The 12,096-nt window shown below is 43.0% G+C and overlaps 1 protein-coding gene across 2 annotated transcripts in view; it reads right to left on the bottom strand.

Moving 5' to 3' along the window:
• Positions 1–12,096, bottom strand: part of CPQ (carboxypeptidase Q) — a 1,788,882-nt gene that overhangs the window by 368,547 nt on the left and 1,408,239 nt on the right. The gene's annotated exons all lie outside the window — the stretch shown is intronic.

The raw sequence follows: 12,096 nt of genomic DNA, 5'->3' as shown, positions 1-12,096 counted from the left end.
CAAAGCAGGGACATTGCTCGCCTGGTTGGTTATATCTCCAACTAGGGGCAATCCACTACACAACTGTTAAGGGGTGATGGACTCCTAGTATATTCCCATTGGGATATCAATGAGATTTTCCAAATGCATTATGAACACCTATACATCTGCCCCGGGGATCTTGCTGAGACGGCGATGGCTGACTACCCGAACCCCATATATCTAAGAACAGTAGATCCTATTATACGGGACATGCTGGGTGGGCAGGTAACAGCACAGGTGAATACAAAGTACGACTCTGTGAGTAACCTTGTACCACTTTCCTTCCAGATTGTGCAATTCTTCACTATCTTAGGTCTACACAGATGTCATCTAAAGCTCTTCATAACGTTCGAGTAAGATGCTCCTGAATAGCGAGCCTTTCCACTTGTGTTCTCACACCAAAATGAGTGTCACTTGTGCCTGAGAGGAGTCAACAGAAAGCCTGCTCATAATCTTCATCTGTGGATGAAATTCCCACATGAAACGTTTCTTGAGGCCAACCTTTTAAAAACACATCCTCACCCCCTAGGCAGTGGAATATTCTGAGTTCTCTCTCACACAATCACTTTGTCTCTGAGGCCCAGTCTCCACCTTATCCACTCAGTCCTGGTTTTCACCTCACTCCTATCTCTACTGTTGCTCTCATTTCGTGTCCCTCCTCATACGATTTTGCCTCAAGGTTCTGACAGTTTCCTTGCTAGGTCAGTCCACTAAGTACAATGAACTATAAAATAGTAAGTAACACTTGGGAGCCACAGCATTATTACTAATGTAACCTAATAGTTTGGTTATTAATAATACACGTACCACTAATTATCAAGTACATTTTGGAAACTGCAGCCTTTTTGAATACCAGTCTCATTTCACAAAGGTTACAATATCAGGATTCAGTTATCATGACATTTGCGATGAAACTGAACATTTCACACAAGACACTTAACTGAAAAGCCATTTTGCTTTTTAAACATCCCAGATCAAACGAATAAAGGTCTATATTTCTTTTTACAAGCCAGTGTTGTTGAATTAAGCATAGCAAAATGAAACAACAAATTACAAATACGTTGCTTAGTCCACGATTTCACTCGTTCATTTAAATACTTTTTCCATTTCAACAGAGCAACCCATTCCTTTGATTCTATAAAGTGAATTTTTGCAAGCTGTTGTATTACTTACAGCTCACAATGTTGTGTGATTTTATTTCAGTTTGAAATTCCTACTAGATACAGAGTACATTTCTTGATCCACGATTAATTCTGGTTTAATATTTGCCCTAAATTAGATGGTTAGACATTTTCCTTCTTTTCACCATTAGCATAAGAAGATGTGTTATTCATCCTGCTCACAATACCAATAACACTAATCTGGTAGAAGGTGCTCTTGGGGCCCATAATGAGTTTTATGGCTATCGTGGAGTGGGCGGCGGTCTTGGGATCTCTAAGCTTCATGAATCAGTTAGGCAAGGGGTTTCTGGCTGTAGTGCAGTCATGTCAGAGCACGAATACAATGTTATCTACATAGCATATTTGTGGGCCAGCTTGTAGCATTGTGCCTCAACCTGTTTTCGTTTCTTTGAGACCAGCATGGCCAACCTGCGTGGTTCAGGGCTGGATAGTTGTTCGAGGTCTAGCACTTTCGAATTCTATACCAGCTTCATTTCATGTTTTTGTCTGTTTCATCGCGGTGTATTTAGTCTCTGATTCTCTTTTCATCACCCTCAGCCATGTTGTCCTGTCCAGAACTACTAAGGCTGTCCAGGTCAGAGCAAAACAACTTCACCGTGAGTGTGGACAGATCTGCAAATCAGCATGCATATTTCAAATTTTGGGTCTTAGCATTGGCCTAAGCAAACAAATGGTTGTGGGACAATCTATTCTTATATTTATAAACTTGGCGATTGTGCTTGTCACTTCCTCCCAGTACGGGCGGAGGATCATGCATCCTTAAACCATGTGGAAAAAAAATGCGTAAATCTCAACTTATTGATACTTTCTGTTTAGATAACATGAAAAACACCATGGGCCAGATGTATCAAAGATCCGTTTTGCATTTCTTAAATAGCAAATTTAAAAAATCGCTATATAAGAATGCAAAATGGGATGTATGAAATTTGCGATTCGGTAATAGCGGTTTCTTAAAATTCACAATCGCTATTACTGAATCGCAATTAGAGAATGGGACCCCATTCATCAAGGTGCAAATGGTTTTGCATTTCCCAATTTGCGAATTCCAGTTAGGAATTTACAAATTAGGTAATGCAAACCCCAGGGTGCTGGGGGCCTAAGGCCCCCTCTGATGCGCCCCCAAAAAATACTTGCGGACATGTGAAGCACACACCAGCCCTAGGGAATGTGTACACTACATGTCATTTTTAAAAATGCATTTAAAATGCACTTTAAAAAATTGCACATGCTTACCACCAAATTGGATTTGGTGGTAATTGCATTGCCTAAATGCCCAATTCGCATTCAGGAAATGCTTGATACATGTGCGTTGGAAATCGCAAATAGGAATTCCCTATTTGCAATTTCTTATTTAGAGAATGGCAATTTGCGATTCTCTAAATGGGGTCGCAATGTTAAGGAATCGCTATTTTAGCAATTCCTTAAAATTGCACAGCGAATTCCTTTCTTTTATCTTGAAAGGCATTTTTGTATTCGCAAACGGCCAAATTTTGTGATTCTCACCGTTTACGAATGCAAATTTGCTTGATCCATCTGGCCCAACATTCGCATATAGACATAAAAATTGCAGCTCGGTGTGAAAAATACAAAAAACAGTCTATTTGGCATCTTGAAAATGCATCATCATCAATCATTTTTACAAAGCCCTCTATGTTATCATACTTATGAGTAGCCAAAGACCAGAAACAGAAACAGCTACAATGTGCATCCTTTTCCAGTTCCATATCTTAAATATAAAAAAGCAGGTATGATGGCTTTGCTCCCTCATTACTTTTTAATACATTTCATCAATTATTCAAACAATCCAAGAAAACACAGAAGAGATGGCCAGCCCACAAATTAGAAAGTTCTCCTCTTCCCTGTGACATGATGGTATCATACCAAATGAACCATTAGCCATTAATATGAATATTATCATCATAGGGTCAGATGAATGTTGTCAGACATTGGGTATTTAGTTGGCAGAGACATGCACCCTGTCCAAGTAAGGACCACAATCCTAGTCAGGGTAAACCAGATACACAACTTAAATTAACCCGTGCTCACCCTCAGATAACTTGGCACATAGCAGTAAGGCTTAACTTAAGAGACCATGTGTAAAGTATTTGTGCAACACTTAATTTACAGAAACACAGTGAAAGACACCACAAAAAGTTTAGTAAAACAGAGAATATTTATTTGAGTAAACAAGACCAAAACAACAAAAATCCAATAAGCAGAAGTTGAGATATGAATTTGTAAAGATTAAGGGTCTGATTACGAGTGTGGCAGTCCCAATGAGGGAGCGCCAAACTTGTGGGGAGGACGCGACCACCATGGCGGTGGCATCCTCCTCTGCCCTATCACAAGATTTCTGCTGGTCTGACCTGACTGACTGGCGGAAACCTTGAAATAGAGCGTTCCCGCTGGTCAGACCGGTTGGAACAGTGCTACGAGATAGCACTAAGCTTCCTTAAAGAAGTCGAGTGCTATCTCGTAGGACAGAGGGGTCCGACCAGCACAGTCAGAATGCACATTGTCTGTAAAGCAGACACTGCGCATGCCGATGGTGCTAAGGAGGGGGCCCCTGCACTGCTCATGCCATGCTGTTGCATGGGCAGTGCAGGGGACCCCCCCATGGCCCCCAGCACTTGTTCTCTGCCAGCCTTTTCATGGTGGGGGAACCGCCATGAAAAGGCTGGTGGAGAACAAGATTGTAATTAGCAGGGAAGCGTTGAGTTCAGCGCCGCCCTGACTTATTATAACCAGGACCGCCATCAGCACGTTGGGATCTTGGATCCTGGTGGAGACGGCGGTCTGCTGGTGAGTCCACCCAGCAAACTCATAATGTGGTGGTCCGACCACCACTGTGAGTCTAGAGGTCTTGTGACCGCAAGACTTGTAATCGGGCACTAAATGTGAAAACTGTGCTTAAAAGCCACTAGTGGTCAAAATGTTACTTGAGGTAGTGAGTGACAGGTGCAAATCCAAAATCCAGGCCGACCGCAATGGAGGGTAGGCCGGCTACAGAACCCACGCATTGCCTGCTGAAACAGTACCTTTGATGGAGCAAGGCATCAACGTCAAGGGCATGATGCGTCAGTATTTTCCATGCATTCGGGCCACAGTGTTGTTGTCTGACTCCACTGAAGTGAATGCGATGCATCATCGTTGAGCTGCAAAGAGCGTCGTTGAGCCACACAGGCTGTGAATCCGCTGTCGTTGAGCAGCCTCTGCGTCGAGGGAGCGGTGCATCAGATTTTTTCCTACACTACAGGTTACATGTCAAAATTTGAATAAATTAGCTGCAGAACCCACTGCTGAGGCCTAAGACTGCAGGGCGGCCCTCAGGCAAGGGTAGGGCTATGCAAACAAATGGTTGTGGGACAATCTATTCTTATATTTATGAACTTGGAGATTGTGCTTGTCACTTCCTCCCAGTACGGCGGAGGATCATGCATCCTTAAACCATGTGGAAAAAAAATGCGTAAATCTAAACTTATTGATACTTTCTGTTTAGATAACATGAAAAACACCATGGGCCAGATGTATCAAAGATCCGTTTTGCATTTCTTAAATAGCAAATTTAAAGAAATCGCTATTAAAGAATGCAAAATGGGATGTATGAAATTAGCGATTCGGTAATAGCGGTTTCTTAAAATTCACAATCGCTATTACTGAATCGCAATTAGAGAATGGGACCCCATTCATCAAGGTGCAAATGGTTTTGCATTTCCCAATTTGCAAATTCCAGTTAGGAATTTACAAATTAGGTAATGCAAACCCCAGGGTGCTGGGGGCCTAAGGTCCCCTCTGATGCGCCCCCCAAAAATATTTGCGGACATGTGAAGCACACACCAGCCCTAGGGAATGTGTACACTACATGTCATTTTTAAAAGTGCATTTATAATGCACTTTAAAAAATTGCACATGCTTACCACCAAATTGGATTTGGTGGTAATTGCATTTCCTAAATGCCCAATTCGCATTTAGGAAATACTTGATACATGTGCTTTGGAAATCGCAAATAGGAATTCCCTATTTGCGATTTCCTATTTAGAGAATGGCAATTTGCGATTCTCTAAATGGGGTCGCAATGTTAAGGAATCGCTATTTTAGCAATTCCTTAAAATTGCACAGTGAATTCCTTTCTTTTATCTTGAAAGGCATTTTTGTATTCACAAACGGCCAAATTTTGTGATTCTCACCATTTACGAATGCAAATTTGCTTGATCCATCTGGCCCAACATTCGCATATAGATATAAAAATTGCAGCTCGGTGTGAAAAATACAAAAACAGTCTATTTGGCATCTTGAAAATGCACCATCATGAATCATTTTTACAAAGCCCCCTATGTTATCATACTTATGAGTAGCCAAAGACCAGAAACAGAAACAGCCACAATGTGCATCCTTTTCCAGTTCCATATCTTAAATATAAAAAAGCAGGTATGATAGCTTTGCTCCCTCATTACTTTTTAATACTTTTCATCAATTATTCAAATAATCCAAGAAAACACAGACGAGATGGCCAGCCCACAAATTAGAAAGTTCTCCTCTTCCCTGTGACATGATGGTATCATACCAAATGAACCATTAGCCATTAATATGAATATTATCATCATAGGGTCAGATGAATGTTGTTAGACATTGGGTATTTAGTTGGCAAAGGCATGCACCCTGTCCAAGTAAGGACCACAATCCTAGTCAGGGTAAACCAGACACACAACTTAAATTAACCCGTGCTCACCCTCAGATAACTTGGCACATAGCAGTAAGGCTTAACTTAAGAGACCATGTGTAAAGTATTTGTGCAACACTTAATTTACAGAAACACAGTGAAAGACACCACAAAAAGTTTAGTAAAACAGAGAATATTTATTTGAGTAAACAAGACCAAAACAACAAAAATCCAATAAACAGAAGTTGAGATATGAATTTGTAAAGATTAAGGGTCTGATTACGAGTGTGGCAGTCCCAATGAGGGAGCGCCAAACTTGTGGGGAGGACGCGACCTTCCCGCTAGTCAGACCGGTTGGAACAGTGCTACAAGATAGCACTAAGCTTCCTTAAAGGAGTCGAGTGCTATCTCGTAGGACAGAGGGGGCCGACCAGCACAGTTAGAATGCACACTGTCTGTAAAGCAGACACTGCGCATTCCGATGGTGCTAAGCACGGGGCCCCTGCACTGCTCATGCCATGCATGGGCAGTGCAGGGGACCCCCTGTGACCCCCAGCACTTGTTCTCTGCCAGCATTTTCATGGTGGGGGAACCGCCATGAAAAGGCTGGTGGAGAACAAGATTGTAATTAGCAGGGCAGCGTTGAGTTCAGCGCCGCCCTGACTTATTATAACCAGGACTGCCATCAGCCCGTTGGGATCTTGGATCCTGGTGGAGACGGCGGTCTGCTGGTGAGTCCACCCGCCAAACTCATAATGTGGTGGTCCTACCACCACTGTGAGTCTAGAGGTCTTGTGACCGCCAGACTTGTAATCGGGCACTAAATGTGAAAACTCTGCTTAGAAGCCACTAGTGGTCAAAATGTTACTTTAGGTAGTGAGTGACCGGTGCAAATCCAAAATCCAGGCCGACCAGAATGAAGGGTAGGCCGGCTACAGAACCCACGCATTGCCTGCTGAAACAGTACCTTTGATGGAGCAAGGCATCAACGTCAAGGGCATGATGCGTCAGTATTTTCCATGCATTCGGGTCACAGTGTTGATGTCTGACTCCACTGAAGTGAATGCAATGCATCATCGTTGAGCTGCACAGAGCGTCGTTGAGCCACACAGGCTGTGAATCCGCTGTCCTTGAGCAGCCTCTGCATCGAGGGAGCGATGCATCAGATTTTTTCCTACACTAGAGGTTATATGTCAAAATTTGAAGAAATTAGCTGCAGAACCCACTGCTGAGGCCTAAGACTGCAGGGCGGCCCTCAGGAAAGGGTAAGGCTCACAGATGGCAGAATCTAGCTGCACCAGGACAGTTGCAGGCAGTTTTTGATGTCCCTAAGACTGCAGTAGAACAGGGGGCAAGCCAACAAGCCATTGGAGAAGCTTGGGTTCAAGGATGTAAAGAACAGATCTAGTCCTTCTCACTGCAGGCAAGAAGCAGCAGTCAGCAGGCCAACACAGCAAATCGAGTAGCAAAGTGGTAGTCCCTCATACAGCACAGCACACAGCAAGCTGTAGGCCAACACAGCAATGCAGTTGTAGAGTGTCAGACCCTCCTGGCAGCACAGCAGTCCTTCTTGCTGGTAGCATGTCCTTGGTTCCAGTAGAGTTCTGATTTGGTGGGGTTTGGGGTTTGGGGTCCAGTACTTATATTCAAATGTGCCTTTGATTTGGGGGAGACTTGAAAGAGGCTCCAGGCACTCTACAGGGGTATGCAGCCCTTTGTGTGAGGAGAGACACAGCCCTAGTCATGTTTGTCAGCTCCTCCCTCCAATCTAGCTGAAGACGAGCCATTAGCCTGGTGATGGGCCATCAGGATGAAAATGTCACACCTAAGCTCCCTTTGTGTGTGACTTTCTAGAGGGAATGCACAACCACCAGCTTTCAACTATCCCACATGTGTATTCAGAGACAGTCAGAGGCACAGAATGGTTAAAGTGAGAAAATGCCAACTAAAAGTGGCATTTTCAGACCTACAATTTGAAATCCAACTTCACCATAGGTTGTGATTTAAAATTGTGAGCCCAAAGACACCAAACATCATATTTCTATCTTTTCCCAGTTGAAGATTATACCTAAAGGATGCTTCAAGGTAACCCTAATGTTGACCTATGGGAGAGATAGGCCTTGCAGTAGTGGAAAAATAATTTTGCGGGTTTTCACTACCTGGACATGATAAATTTAAAGGTGCATGTCCAACTTCTTAAATACACTGACTCTGCCCTGGGTGATGATTAGGGCCTACATTAGGGGTGACTTACATGTAATAAAAAAGAAGGTTTGGGCCTGGCAAGTGGGCGCACTTGCCAGGCCGAAATGGCAGTTTAAAACTGCACACAAAGGCTCTGTAGTAGCAGGCCTGAGACATGTTTGAAAGGCTACTGCAGTGGGTGGTACAATCAGTGCTGCAGGAGGACCAGTAGGATTTAATTCACAGGCCCTGGGCACTTATAGTGCACTGTATTAGAGACTTACAAGTAAATTAAATATGCCAGTTGGGATGAAGCCAATATTACAGTTCATTCTGTTCTATAGGCACCAGACTCTTGGATGCTCTGCCTATACAACTTAGATCTTGCACCTCACTCTTTAATTTTCGCAAACAATTAAAGTTGTGGTTATTTTAATGTGTTGCAGTCAGGCCTTTCTACCTGCAGGATAAAGCACCGGGAAACTCGGAGTAGGTAGCTGTTCACGCTATATAAGCATTTAAGAATAGTAATAATAATAATAATTATAATAATAATAATAATACCATGCTTTAGAGTACAGTTCATCTGCACTTTAGCACTGGTCAGCAGTGGTAAGGTGCACAGAATCCTAAAAGCCAGCAAAAATGAGTCAGGAAAACAGGAGGTCAGAGGGCAAAAAAGTGAATCGTACAGGGGATGCCAGGTCTAACAAATTTAAAGTGGTCTTGCTGGCAATCTCAACGTTTAAAACACTCCTATTCAATCAAGATCTACTGCCCTCCCTCTCATTCAAATCCACAAATTGTGTTCTATGCTCTGCCATACCAAGGAAAAACTGTTGTTGATATTTGTCTGTGACCTAAAGCATCATTAATGATGTGTACCAGACCAAGGTTGACCCAAACTCCATTTAAGATATGGTATTCAACTTCATCAGATAAAAAGGGACAATTTTCCTATCTATGGGTCAGCAAATTTTCCAATACGACCAACAATGAAGACTTAAGCTTCCTTTTGGGGACTTCTATAGTGTTGCTTTATACACAATTTTTAGGTGTTATGAATACTGTAAAATTATAAATCATAAACCAGATGGTATCTGGGCTACATATTACATTTAGAGCCAACTGTACTAACATTAGGAATTGTGATTTCAAAAACGTATGAATTTGTCGGAGAACAATCTTCAATGCAATCATGTATATATAATTTATTGTAAGAGATTATTTTGCTAAAAGTGTAAAAGGGCATGTGAGATTCCTTTGTGGCTGAGTCACTCACACAGCTGCTGAGACACCCACACAGACACTCACACACCCACTCACAGATGCACTCAGATAATCATGGACCCACTCACAGGCCCAATCACAGACTCATGTACTCACTCACAGACCCACTCACGCACCCACTCACAGACCCACTCAGACCTTCACACACCCACTTACAGACCCACTCAGACACTCACACACCCACTCACAGACCCACTCAGACCCTCAGGCACCGATTCACAGAACCACTCAATCAATCATGCACCCAATCACAGACCCACTCAGACAATCACGTACGTACTTGCAGACCCACTTAGACAGTCATGCATCCACTCACAGACTATGAGCGGCGATGGTTGGGTTACTGTATAATTATTAAAATTATGTTACATTAAAAAAAACATAGAAATTTACTGAAAAAACAAAGGTTACATGTACGTTACAATGGGTTCTGAATTTACTCGCTCAAAACCATAGAAATTCAGCAGTTATAGTTAGAGTTATTTCACGTAACTTATACCTCATGCCCTAAAGTAACTATAATTCGCACCCTCGCCATGCACTGCTAATTATTCCAGGTATTACAGCATTCATGACCATTTTTATAACGGCAATAAAAATATCAATGAAACATTAGCAGTCAAATTATTGAAGAAAAAACTGTGTGTTGCGAGGGTGCGATTTTCCACATGAAGCAGCACACATAAGACTACAAAACCACAACTGTATTCCTACATTTATGTATAGAGAAACTCATATAGTGTAATTACAAACAATTGAAGGGAACCATGGGTAACAGCTGTAGACAAAAAATATCAATCTTACAGACAAGATTAGTGAGAGGTGTGAAGGTGAAAAGAACCTTTTCAAATGATTTTGCAGATAGAGGGATACTGGCGGCTAAACTTTGAATATGGTGTGGAATTACAGAAAGTAAAGTGTGTCTACGGCTTGAGCAGTGGTGGCTGCTATTGATGATAAGTGGCGGGGTGGGGGGGTAGGTGGATGTGGGAGGGGAGTCGGGGTAAATAACAAAAAAGCACTTACCTGTTGATGCTGGCCACCGTCTGTCTTTATCGGCTCGGGTCCCGACTCCCGATTCGCCAAGGGCTGGTACACACTGCACAGGCTCCCAGACGACAATCAAGACACTACTCTCATCTTGGCACCAATGTTTACCAGTATGACAGCAGAGCCCAGACGGGCCAGAGTGGGCTGGTTTACTGCTTGCTCAGAGCCTGGGAGCCTGTGCCTCTTCTCCACCTGGCTGTGCAGCACAGTCGGATGGAGAGATCTAAGTGTGCATGTTGGTTCGGCCATCCTTGGACAGCCGGCAAAATTGACATGCTACTCCCGCTACTGTCATAATGGCCCTGCATCGCCCTAGTCTTGGCTGGCTCTAGCCGTAAGAAAAATAAAATGATAATAAAATTCTTATATTATCTATTTATTTTGCACTTTTCCCTCTGCTGGGTCTTAGCAAGAGGGCGATGCTCCTCCATCATAAGGAAGGAACCGCCAATGTGCAGGAGCTGCGCCATCTTGTGCGATATATTTACACTTTGAATGAAAACTGCAGCCTTAAAAACACTTTTGTGTACACATCGATTTAGTGCCTACGTCTGTTGATCATCTAGTGTCAGTTTTTTGTGATTTCTCTATTTCGCAAACCTTATCTACACTTTTGTTTTATAAAGTAAAATTAGTGATAGACAGCACAGAGTAATGAAATGCATGTGATTAGTTGGTGTAAAGGTCTATTTAACTTCAATTATATTTCTATAATTTGAGTCGCATTTCATGTTGGAACTCAACAAGGACACTTTAAACATGCGACTGTGGTGCCAGGGTCAATGGCAGGGGATAAATCCCAGCCCAAGAATAATTTCGAATTATCTGTGAGAACGTGGAGCCACAGTTTTCGTATGTACGGCCTGCTCGAAGGCAGTGCTAGGGAACGGACTTCAATGAGCACATGCAGTGAGATTTAACAACTCTCTGATGGGCTATAAGTATTCACGAAGTAGTCAGACATCCCGCTGCATAGAGTAGCCCTAAATTCTAAAAGTATAGTCCTTTAATTGAGCTGCTGACCGTACGGCCAATCAGAGAGCCTCGGGCCGGGATTTTCAGGTAAAAAGGAACTTCCGGTACGAGAACAATTGCAATTGGGAGGACACATCACGGTTCACAATTTACAGAAACCTTGTACAAAGACATTTTGTGACACACTTTACTTTTCAAAATCTGATCCTCCTCCCCCCCCCCCCCCCCCCCCCCCCGTGTGGGAAATAATGTTTTTTTACCTCGTTTTATTTCAACTCAGTGTATTGCTTTTGGAAATCAGGACTTTACACTCAGCCAGGTATCCATCTACATCACCGGCAGGACTCCTGGGATCTCCGAGGCTTGGGACTGCTGCCTTCCCTCATTGTTAGCCAGCGAGGGGATGGCAGCAATCCCAAGCCATATGGGACCTACGAGGCTTCCCCGTCGGAGCTGCTGAGGTAAGTTTAGTTTTTTATGTTTGGTGCGTGCATGCATGTATGAATGTATGTGTATTTGTTAGTGAGTGTTGTGAATGGGTGAGTGAGTATGTTAATGAATGGGTGTGAGTGAGGTGTATGTCTAATCTCTCCCCCTCCTCTTCCCCCCTCGATTTTATTATTACTGGCCGCCACTGCTGTCTTCACTAATCTGAAGTAGAAAAAGGTATGGCAGCAGCAGGAGTTCTGGAGAAAGAGAGCTGGATATGTTCACCCTTAAACTTTAAAAAGACCA

Source organism: Pleurodeles waltl, chromosome 2_2 (genome assembly GCF_031143425.1).
Source record: "Pleurodeles waltl isolate 20211129_DDA chromosome 2_2, aPleWal1.hap1.20221129, whole genome shotgun sequence".
Lineage (NCBI taxonomy): Eukaryota > Metazoa > Chordata > Amphibia > Caudata > Salamandridae > Pleurodeles > Pleurodeles waltl.
The sequence above is the reverse complement of the archived record's forward strand: the minus strand, read 5'-3'. Positions and strand labels throughout refer to the sequence as shown.